General features: G+C 43.4%; 1 long non-coding RNA gene across 1 annotated transcript in view; it reads right to left on the bottom strand.

The window, feature by feature from the left end:
- Positions 1-1,562: 1,562 nt before the first annotated feature.
- Positions 1,563-11,592, bottom strand: part of LOC140917632 (uncharacterized) — a 111,292-nt gene continuing 101,262 nt past the window's right edge. The window contains exons 4-5 of the long non-coding RNA XR_012160930.1: positions 3,888-3,980; positions 1,563-1,693 (exon numbers count right to left, since the gene is read on the bottom strand). This is a non-coding gene — a long non-coding RNA (uncharacterized lncRNA). The remainder of the gene's footprint in view (positions 1,694-3,887; positions 3,981-11,592) is intronic.

Here is an 11,592-nt window from a genome sequence, read left to right as displayed (position 1 = left end):
AGGTATATAAAATCATGAGTGGTGTGGAGAAAGTGAATAAGGAAAAGTTATTTACTTGTTCCCATAATATAAGAACTTGGGGCCACGAAATGAAATTAATGGATAGCAGGTTTAAAACAATTTAAAGGAAGTTCTTCTTCACTCAGCGCACAGTCAACCTATGGAACTCCTTGCCTGAGGAGGTTGTGAAGGCTAGGACTATAACAGCATTTAAAAGAGAACTGGATAAATTCATGGAGGTTAAGTCCATTAATGGCTATTAGCCAGGATGGGTAAGGAATGGTGTCCCTAGCCTCTGTTTGTCAGAGGGTGGAGATGGATGGCAGGAGAGAGATCACTTGATCATTACCTGTTAGGTTCACTCCCTCTGGGGCACTTGGCATTGGCCACTGTTGGTAGACAGGATACTGGGCTCTATGAACCTTTGGTCTGACCCAGTATGGCCATTCTTATGTTCTTATGTTCCTACACTGCCTCTCACACCAAGCCCCAAAAGGCCCCTTTTATTCTCCTTGCTTCAATGCCCTACACCTAGGAGTACTAAGGCCTTTCTTCTCTTCCATTTGCATTCCTCCCCATCAGCCCTAAAAGCTCTTTCTTCTCCTCTTCCCCCCATTATCTCTTTCATAGAACTCCCTTCTCTTTTGTTCTTACCCCCAATGAGTCCCAAGGTCCCTTGTCTTTCTTATTCTTCCTTTCCTCTCTGATTGTAACCTCTCCTGCACTTAACAGATTTATGCTTTTTTTGCTGCTCTGGTTTGGTGGTGGCCCACAGCATCATTTGGATGGTTCACTGAGGTGTTTCATAGTAACAGAGTGAAGGCAAAAGCAGGCACATAAACCAGCTCCAGAACATTTTGCCACCGGCACACAAATCTTGTTAGCTGCCCATTATTGCACCTCTCCTCCTCCCTCAGGCTATCTGGCTCACAAATTATTCTCAAGTGACCTGAGGTGCACACCAACCTTTAGACCAGCCCTGGCCAATAGAAGACAGTTTGCTGGGCTAGTCAGGGTGGTGGAGGATGTGGTGCAGGTACACGATTTAGTGTACCTGCAGCACTCGTAAGAGGGAACCTGCAACTTGCCTGTTGAGAGAAGAAACAAAGAGGTGGGGCAGAGGCAAGAAGCAGATTTGCAATTGTGGAAGGCAGAACCCAAATGCCAAGGTTCCCTCCCTACTCCCCGATTCCCGCGGACTCCAGTGTTCTCTGATGGATCTCTCTCTGTGTCTCTCTCACACACAAATACAAATTAAAATATTTCAATTCAACTTCATGGATCAATGTGCCCCCACAACAGTGCAGGGCTCAGTTTTGTGGAGCCTATCTTAATTCTCCTCTGCTTACTTTAGCTCAGAAAGGGTCCATGAAATAATCAGAAACAGATTGCATAAAATACTGAGGAAAAAAATCTGTCTGTGGTATTTCTACCTGGTCAGAACATCACCAGACAGCCTGTTCTCCTTCGAGTTCCAACTCTATTTCCAGATAAAACGACTTAGATAAATTCCAATAAGTTTCTGATAAACATCAAAAGCTCATGTACTTATCTAAACTGAAGTGCCAAACCTTCTCAGGTTCACCTGCCACTAGATGCTTTTTTTGTTTCTTAGGGAGGATGAATGAAGTAGGAGCTGCTTCTAACCCTTTTTCCCTGGCCATATCATGCGAGGAGAATAGTCATGAAAATCCTGTTTGGGAAAAGAGAGAGAGGCACATACCATATTCTGCTTTGTTCCCTTGAAAATTTTTATAAGAAACATTCAGTTGTGCTTGTGACAGCATACTACTATCAAAACCTGCAGTTTGGATGCATACTAAGGGTAACGTCACATCTTGATGTGTACAGATTTCACCACTGATACATAGGGGTTTAGTCATGTAATGTTTAAATTATATGCCACTGAAATCTCAGTGTCCGGGGGACTAAAGCTGGTTGAAGAAAGACTGAAGGAGCCATATTTTGTTTCATGCTTATCTCACTTTGGGGTTGCTGAGTTTCTCTTTTCCCCACCTAATAAAATGGTCCAGGACAAACAGGAATGCTTCTGTGGACACCAAACAATCCAGTGTAGCCAGATTTGTTGGATTACCACTCATGCCCTGATCCCCCCTCTACCTTCTCGGGAACTGCACTGACGGGGACCTTTGCCTATTTCTCTCTTTTTGTTATGTGTATGTACAGTGCCTAGCACAGTGGGATCCTGGTCTATGACTGTATCCCTGTAGGTCAGTGGTCACCAACCTGTCAATCGTGATCGATTGGTCAATCCTGGAGCTTCTGCCACTTGATCATGACCTCTGGGCCGCTAAAAGTCTGGCAGCGCAGCAGGGCTCAGGCAGGCTGTCTGCCTACTGTGGCTCCATGCCGCTCCCGGAAGTGTCTGGCTGTGGCACATCTCTGCAACCCCGGGTAGCAGGGGTGGGGGTAAGGCAGCTCTGCATGCTGTCTCCTCCCCGAGCAAGGGAACCAGCCAATGGGAGCTCTGGAGGCAGCACTTGAGGGCGTAGGCAGCAGACGGAGATCTGCTTCCCCCACCCCATGGGGCTGCAGAGATGTGCCAACAGCCAGCTGCTTTTGGGAGCAGCCCAAGGAGGGCAGGCAGCATGCCTGAGCCCCCTCACCACTAATCGGGAGCCACCTGTGGTTAGCGCCTTCCGGACGGAGCCTGCACCTCGCACCCCCTCCCATGCCCCAGCCTGGAGCCCCCTCTTGCACCCAAACTCCCTCCCAGACCCCTCATCCTCTCCTGCACCCCAACACTCTGGACCAGCCCAGAGCCCCTTCCTGCACCAAACTCCCTCCCAAGGCCAACATCCCTCACCCACTTCTTCACCCCAATCCCCTCAACCAGCACAGAGACTCCTCCTGCACCAAACTCCCTCCGTGGGTCCATACCCCTCACCCTCTCCTGCACCCCAACACTCTGCACCAGCCCGGAGCCCCCTCCTGCACCTAAACTCCCTTCCACAGCTTGCACCCCACACTTCTGCATTCCAGCCCCTACCCCAGGCTCAGCCAATGTATGCCTCACAGTTGAGAATGTTACACTGATTTGTGACAACCCCTGAAGGATTTTGGATTTATAAACCACAAATGACATGAATACAAATAAAATTAATGAAATGTCCAGTGGATTCTATGAGACCATATGATCCCTGCACCCAAACTCCCTACCAGAGCTTGCACCCCTCACTCCTGCACCCCAACCGTCTGCCCCAGGCTCAGCCTGGGGGCCCCTCCCACACACTGAACCCCTCAGCCCCACCCCAGAGCCTGCACCTGCACCCCCACCCCCTGCCCCAGCCCGGTGAAAGTGAGTGAGGGTGCGGGAGAGTGAGTGATGGAGGGATGGAGTGAGTGATGGAGTGAGTGGGGCGGGGCTCTGGGGAAGGGGTGCGGCAGATCCTGGGTTGGTTATAATTCAAAAAGTGATCTTGTGCATAACAAGGTTGGAGACCACTGCCATAGGTGCTACTGGAATGCAAATATTTTCATCTCATCCCCCAACTTTTTTGACATTGCACATAGGGACTGTATGAAAGATAATGCTAAAGGGGTTAGCATTATCTTCACAGATTCTTTCCAACAGGTCTGAAGAGAAATCATGCTATGTAGAGCTGCTACCCCTTTCACCTCCCTGCCTTTCAAAGCAACCAAACCACATCCTACTGATGGAGCCCCAAACCCTCTGTGTGTTAGGTGGAATCATGCTCAACCCCTTCCCTCTAACAAATTTCAGTCCAATTTATTTGCAGCTTTACTATTTTCTGGAGTTTTACCTTTTATGGTTGTTTTTCTGGGAGCTATTATTTGAGAGAACAAAATGTATATGATAACTGCTAAATTTACAGTAACAATCCTGTGTGAAACTTTGAACTCACATGATCTGGGGTTTTATGAACACTTCCTTTGATTTCAGTTTGTTTTGGTTGGTACCACTCCAGTTTCACTTTGTATTTTGGGTTCATCTGAACCTGAAACACAAAACAAAGCTCAGTTATAAGTACTCAGTCTGACTTAGATTGTTTAAAAAAAATCTTTCAAAACTTGAAACCTAAGCAAAACCTTCCATGACTATTGTCTCAGATACAAGCTTTTAAATGAAACCCCAAAACAATAAGTTTAATTTGATTTTCAAAATGTTTCTGCAAATATTTCAGAACTATACTCCGAACCAAAGTAGAATGATTCTTAAGGTTATCTCTAGAATTGGCTTAATGCATGAATCACTGATTAAGGGTAGTAGCTTATTCAGATTTAGTCATTTTATTTTATTTTCCTTTAACTCATAGTCAGAAGTTCCCAAAAGAATAATCAGGAGACCATTTCTGGAGCAATTCCTGAAATAATTATAATTAAGTCTGGAAATCTTCCTAAGACTGAACAACAAAAATACTGGTAGCAGGCAGTCATGATGGACTCTTGAGGATACTGCATGTTGTTCAGAAAGTAGAAAGCAAAGACCTCAGGAAATGGTCTCTGGCATCAGTGTTGTTTAATGTAAATGCTGAAGGAAGTTCAACGGAAAGCATTTATCAGGAATTTCCATCCAGGGAGGAAGATATGTTGTTTTAGGAAAAATGCAAATATTAGTCAGCAGACCGAGGGCAAAAGAAATAGGAAGTGGGTTACAGAGTTCTTTGAAATCATATCTCACTGAACAGTGAGAAAACACTTATTATTTTAAATTGGACCACAACTCAAGACTTTTTGCAGCATTGTGCTATCACTTGATATTTTCTGCTTCCATGCCAAATTCAGAGGTTGGACAAAACATTAATTTTATTGCTATTTTGACACATCACCAGTATGTTGATTATTGATGATGTTTGGACAACTCATAGGAAAAACAAAATCCTATCAAGAAAATCGAGGATCTTGTCAGCATTAAAACCGTTGATTTTACAGCATTTTATAGACTTTTTTGTTTAAGGTAAAGTGGCAAAATACAGCACATTATTTGTGCTACCATGCACTTAGTCGAGGACTATTATGGTATAGAGATAAAGATTTCTGAAGTTAAAATTATAATTTTGGCAGGTAAAAGTCTGTTGCAGGGAGCAAAGAGACTGTGCTGCCACAAGAACTCTGACTGATTCAGCCAAAATCTAGGGGTCTACTTGCATGGAGGAAAAATTGTAATGGCAGCTTCACACCCCATTCAGGTGGGAGGCATTCTTTTGATGATGTTAGCGGCAGATGTGGGTGCTCTCCAGTAAGACTAGACCGAACCTCTGAAGGTTTTTTGTTCAAGTATGGCTACTTTTAAATCTGTTATAGAATGTCCAGGAAGATTGAAGTGTTACCATTCCTGATGTCTGTTTTGTATCCAGTATTAAATTCCAGTATTTTCATGTCTCTCCCTCTCTAGTTCCTTCATCCATAATACAGATAAACATTGCATATATGAGCTGAATAAGTGAAATTGGATAAGTAGATGACTTAATCAACTTGGCCTCAGTTCAGCAAGGTACTGGGACTACTCAGGTGCTTTAAGTTAGACAGGTGTCATAAAGAGGTTGCTGAATTGGGCCCTAATTTTCTGTAGGAGTAGCAGCAAAAATGGTTCTTCAGAAGGTGTCTTAAATGAAGAGAGGGTATTGGCTTAGGAGACTAGCTCACAAAGGCATCTCCCATACATGGTGTGATGTGCAAAACAGTTCTAGATGGTCATGGGTGAAGCACATAAATGGGGCATCAAGGCTGACATCACCAGGAGAGAGAAGGTGACCCAATAAGAGAGAAGGGCATAGCTATGTAGAGCCCTGAAGATGATAAATTTGAAATTGATGTAGTGCAAATGTAGGGGCCCCAGTGTGAGTGATGTGATCAGATCAACAGGAAAGGAAGATTGTCTTAGTGACTGCATTTTGAATGGACTTGACTGGACACAAGTGCACAAGTCCATGGGGCCGGACTCGTGCACAAGTCCATGGGGTCGGACGAGTTGCATCCGAGAGTGCTAAAGGAATTGGCGGCTGTGATTGCAGAGGCATTGGCCATTATCTTTGAAAACTCGTGGCGAACGGGGGAAGTCCTGGATGACTGGAAAAAGGCTAATGTAGTGCCAATCTTTAAAAAAGGGAAGAAGGAGGATCCTGGGAACTACAGGCCAGTCAGCCTCACCTCAGTCCCTGGAAATATCATGGAGCAGGTCCTCAAAGAATCAATCCTGAAGCACTTACATGAGAGGAAAGTGATCAGGAACAGTCAGCATGGATTCACCAAGGGAAGGTCATGCCTGACTAATCTAATCGCCTTCTATGATGAGATTACTGGTTCTGTGGATGAAGGGAAAGCAGTGGATGTATTGTTTCTTGACTTTAGCAAAGCTTTTGACACGGTCTCCCACAGTATTCTTGTCAGCAAGTTAAAGAAGTACGGGCTGGATGAATGGACTATAAGGTGGGTAGAAAGTTGGCTAGATTGTCGGGCTCAACGGGTAGTGATCAATGGCTCCATGTCTAGTTGGCAGCCGGTGTTGGCAGTGGAGTGCCCCAGGAGTCGGTCCTGGGGCCGGTTTTGTTCAATATCTTCATAAATGATCTGGAGGATGGTGTGGATTACACCCTCAGCAAATTTGCGGATGATACTAAACTGGGAGGAGTGGTAGATACACTGGAGGGCAGGGATAGGATACAGAGGGACCCAGACAAATTGGAGGATTGGGCCAAAAGAAATCTGATGAGGTTCAATAAGGATAAGTGCAGAGTCCTGCACTTAGGATGGAAGAACCCAATGCACAGCTACAGACTAGGGACCGAATGGCTAGGCAGCAGTTCTGCAGAAAAGGACCTGGGGTGACAGTGGACGAGAAGCTGGATATGAGGCCAATGGCATTTTGGGACGTATAAGTAGGGGCATAGCGAGCAGATCGAGGGACGTGATCATCCCCCTCTATTCGACATTGGTGAGGCCTCATCTCGAGTAATGTGTCCAGTTTTGGGCCCCGCACTACAAGAAGGATGTGGATAAACTGGAGAGAGTCCAGCGAAGGGCAACAAAAATGATTAGGGGTCTGGAACACATGACTTATGAGGAGAGGCTGAGGGAACTGGGATTGTTTAGTCTGCAGAAGAGAAGAATGAGGGGGTATTTGATAGCTGCTTTCAACTACCTGAGAGGTGGTTCCAGAGAGGATGGTTCTAGACTATTCTCAGTGGTAGAAGAGGACAGGACAAGGAGTAATGGTCTCAAGTTGCAGTGGGGGAGGTTTAGGTTGGATATTAGGAAAAACTTTTTCATTAGGAGGGTGGTGAAACACTGGAATGCGTTACCTAGGGAGGTGGTGGAATCTCCTTCCTTAGAAGTTTTTAAGGTCAGGCTTGACAAAGCCCTGGCTGGGATGATTTAATTGGGGATTGGTCCTGCTTTGAGCAGGGGGTTGGACTAGATGACCTCCTGAGGTCCCTTCCAACCCTGATATTCTATGATTCTATGACACATGGGGGTCAGGGAGACCAAACCAGCGAAGATTAGCAGTGGACTTTGACTTTTTATATATGACACCAGCAGGGTTCCAATTCTACCTCCTGGATAGCAGCGGGATAACCTTTGGAGTTCCAGTGGTCTCCTAAGCCAATGAATGGCAGGAGGAAGAGGGCTTATATTGAGAGGGGGTCATGAACTAAGCTGTTGAAATAATATATATATTTTAAAGTAGGTTGGGGGCAGTTGGGAACATACAGTGTGCGCGTGTGGGGTGGGAGGGAACCGAATATAAAATATAGATATAGAATGAGTTGCATGGCCGGATCTCCATTTTTACCAATAATACATGAGACAAGTCCCTCCCAGATTTTGCTGTCAGTCAGAGTGAGGTCTCATTAAAATTCTAATAATTTAAAACATATAAACTAAATTGAACTTATTAATGAAACAGGTTTGGATTTGGTTCTAATAGGCCTTTAAAGAACGCTACCTACATTAAGAAAACAATAATAATCCATCAGATTATATACAGTTACCTCCAAGTCCATATATAGTTAGATAACTTTATAAATGGTCACTGACTGAAACCCAATCTATGCTGGCAGTGACAAACATATTAGAATTTGATAACTGTTCATGGGTCTATATGAAACAAGATGAGGAACTTTGATGTGTTTCTCTTGGACAGCTATTTACATAATAACAAAAAAAACATAATGGCACTCTTACTAGAAGGGCCATAACCTGATGGTATAAAGACTGAATTTTCTTACAGCAATAGAAGTGGTCCCTTAGAGTCAGGTTTGAGGAATATCAAAGGAGTGATGAAGTTTGCAATTCCATTGCTATATCTTTGTATGGATAATCATGGGATTCAGATCTCAATCATAGTAGTATCAATTTGGCACTTTTAGTTAGACGTGAAATCCCTTTACAAATTGAATAAATTGTTAGTTTTTATATTGTATAAGATAATGAAGGAGAGACCAAGAATTGATAAGCTATTTTACTGTAATCCAATCCTGTAATTTAGAAATGGGGGGACTTACTTATTTTAATTTGTCTAAATAATTTCACTAGACCAGATTTTAATCATAACATATTGACTTTAGTCACTCATCTATCTTTATAGTAAAAAAAAAAAAGTTATTTTATTATCAAGATCATTAGGACATAATATAAACCATAGCAGAAAATGAGTTATTACATTTTAAGTGGCAATTACTGCAACCACATATTACTGTTTTGATAACATGTTTGTATTTATGTCAATATATTCTCCAGTAGAAAAAATTTAACTAAATAAGACAAAATGGCCATAACTTTTGTGCAATTAGCGGTCTCCCCTCCACAAGAATAACGATTTAAAGTTTATTTAAATTGATAATACAACATGTCCGCAATACTGTACAGTACAGAAAGCAATATTAGGTCTGTTCTGCCAGATGTTTGATGTGTTATTAAGTTTAAGGTAGCATGGGATCAAGTCACAGAGCTAAACTCCAGGCTTTGATTACAACACATCCTTTTTTCTGTCCTTGACAAACGATGTCTTCCACTCATATCCATTCAGAATCTTACAACATTTCACAAAATGTCCCTCTCAAACATCCAGCTGCTTCTCTTTTCATTTGAAGAACCTTTCACATATCATTTGCTTGCCAAGGGGTGGGTTGGGATTGGGTTTGGTTACAGATATGTATTTAGGGTTAAAATTTCAAAAGCAACTAAGTGACAGGAGCTGAAGTCCCATTGCCTTTCAATGAGACTTAGGCTTCTGAGGTTTTGAAATTTTTAAATCCTGGTGTGCACCACTGATGTCCTGAAAATGAAGGACTATCACCACAAAACATATCAGTCTTCCTTTTATCCGTATCCACATTTCTTCCAATCTTGAATTAATGATAAACAATGAGTCACCTCTTCTTTGAAACAGGGTCAAATCCTCATTTAGTGTACATCATCATAGCTCCATTGACTTCAGTTTATGCCAACTGTGCCAATTTACATTAGATGGCAATCTGGCTAATAATATCTCAGTTTTGACATAGTTATGCCATGTGTGTTGTACTGACACCACTTAACATATTTTCTTAATGATTTTGGAGTGCACTGCAAATTAATTTATGTTTATCAAGAAATATGATAAAATAAACATTGAAGTAAGCAAGGTAATAATCCAATATCTCAGGGGAGAAGTTTACTTAGTTTTGATGACTGTCTGAGAGCACTTAAACATACCAATTGGTATTTCAACTGAACAATGAGTTATTCCTAATTCTATACCTTTAGAATCAATGGCTTGTCATTTGAAACTATTCAGTTCCTGAAGCAATGCAAATGAAATGAGCAGATAAAACATGGCTTTTTACCAGGATCTTTTCCAGTTTTATCACTGAACAAAAATAATATTCAAAGCATTAAATGAGGGGTAGATTTGCAAATCATTGCGAAGGGAATTACGTGGATAACTCCCAGTAACAGTAATGGGAGTTAGCAATCCCCCAGGACCTGTTCTCATAGACTACCTTGAACACTCACAATGGAGTTAATTGATTTTTACAATTACATACATAAGCATTTAATAGCTAGAGAGAATCAGGTTTTCATGAAAAAAGAAACGTGAAATCTGAGGGGAAAGAACTAGTTAAAAGATGATTAGACAACAGAAAGTCACCTAAATGCCAGATTTTAAATGAGCAATGTTTTAATACTTCAATAGTTATACATTTTTTATTTTTTAAGAAAAGTAGTGAAAATAATGGTTATTTCTGAAGTTTAAACAGACAAAATTCAATTATATTCTCGTCTGAGATGTACCTCTGTTTATGTATTGTGATAAAGTTCCTCCTTTACCTTGATGGGTCCTGCGCTTATTGGCGGATTTTGCTCACCTCAGAGATTCACAGTAGCCCTCGGTTTGGCCACTTTTGTGGCTCAAATCTGCCGTTCACTCAGATAACCTCATCACTGGCCAGCGTGGGGACAAAAGAGTAAGAACAATCCCTGTAGTTTCTGCTGATCCACCATGTGAGTTGGGGAACAGCTCAGAGACCTTCCCCTCTGGTGGAACCTCCTCTGTTTGGTCCGGAGTTGGGAGATTTGAGGGGGAACCCGGGCCTGCCCTCTACCCTGGGTTCTAGTCCAGGGCCCTGTGGACTGCAGCTGTCTAGAGTGCCTTCTGGAACAGCTTTGCGACAGCTACAACTCCCTGGGCTACTTCCCCATGGCCTCCTCCCAACACCTTCTTTGTCCTCACCACAGGACCTTCCTCCTGATGCCTGTTAACGCTTGTACTCCTCAGTCCTCCAGCAGCACGTCCTCTCACTCCCAGCTCCTTATGCGCACACCTCACTAACTGAAGTGAGGGCCTTTTTATTAACCACGTGTCCTGATTAGCCTTAATTAATTCTAGCAGCTTCCCAATTGGCTACAGGTGTCCTAATTAGCCTGCCTGCCTTAATTAGTTCCAGAAAGTTCCTGAGTGTTCTGGAATAGTCCCTGTTATTTTACCCAGGGAAAAGGGTAAACATTTAACAGTTAACATTGGTAAACTTTTATTTCACCATGTACACACAAACTGACAAATATACTCATCAATAATCAAAATGTAATGATAGGCAAAATAAGAAAAATGCTGCTTGAGAATGTATTAGAGTTTGATTTAAGGACATTTTAGTTTGTATGTTTTTACCTATGATGTTGACAATTTGTGTTTTAACTGTTATAAAACTTAAACTTTTTGAATCTCAGATGTATTGTCAGAGCCATCCCTAGGGGGTGCGGGCCTGGGGTAGAAATTATGTCATTTCTGGGACTGACCACGCCGGGGGCGTGCAGGGGAGGCAGTGCCTCCCCAAACAGCCAGGTGTGGCCCCACCTACACTCCGCCCTACCAGGGCCCTCCTTTGGTAGTGCCGCTGGGCTTCAGGGGGCTGGGACTACACTGCCCACCTTCCCAGGGCTGGGGAGGCTGCGGCGCTGCCATGCGCTCTTCCTCATGCAGCTCCTTGGTGCACACTCTCCCTCAGGTGGAAGGGGCGGCCCTGCGAGTTTCCTCCCCAAGCCAGTGGTTTGACCACCGCCCATGTGGCGCTGGCCAATCACACTGGACCGTGGGGACCCCCAAAGTGTGAGGCAGGGAGAGGTCACCCC

This window comes from Lepidochelys kempii, chromosome 9 (assembly GCF_965140265.1).
Source record: "Lepidochelys kempii isolate rLepKem1 chromosome 9, rLepKem1.hap2, whole genome shotgun sequence".
NCBI lineage: Eukaryota > Metazoa > Chordata > Testudines > Cheloniidae > Lepidochelys > Lepidochelys kempii.
The sequence above is the reverse complement of the archived record's forward strand: the minus strand, read 5'-3'. Positions and strand labels throughout refer to the sequence as shown.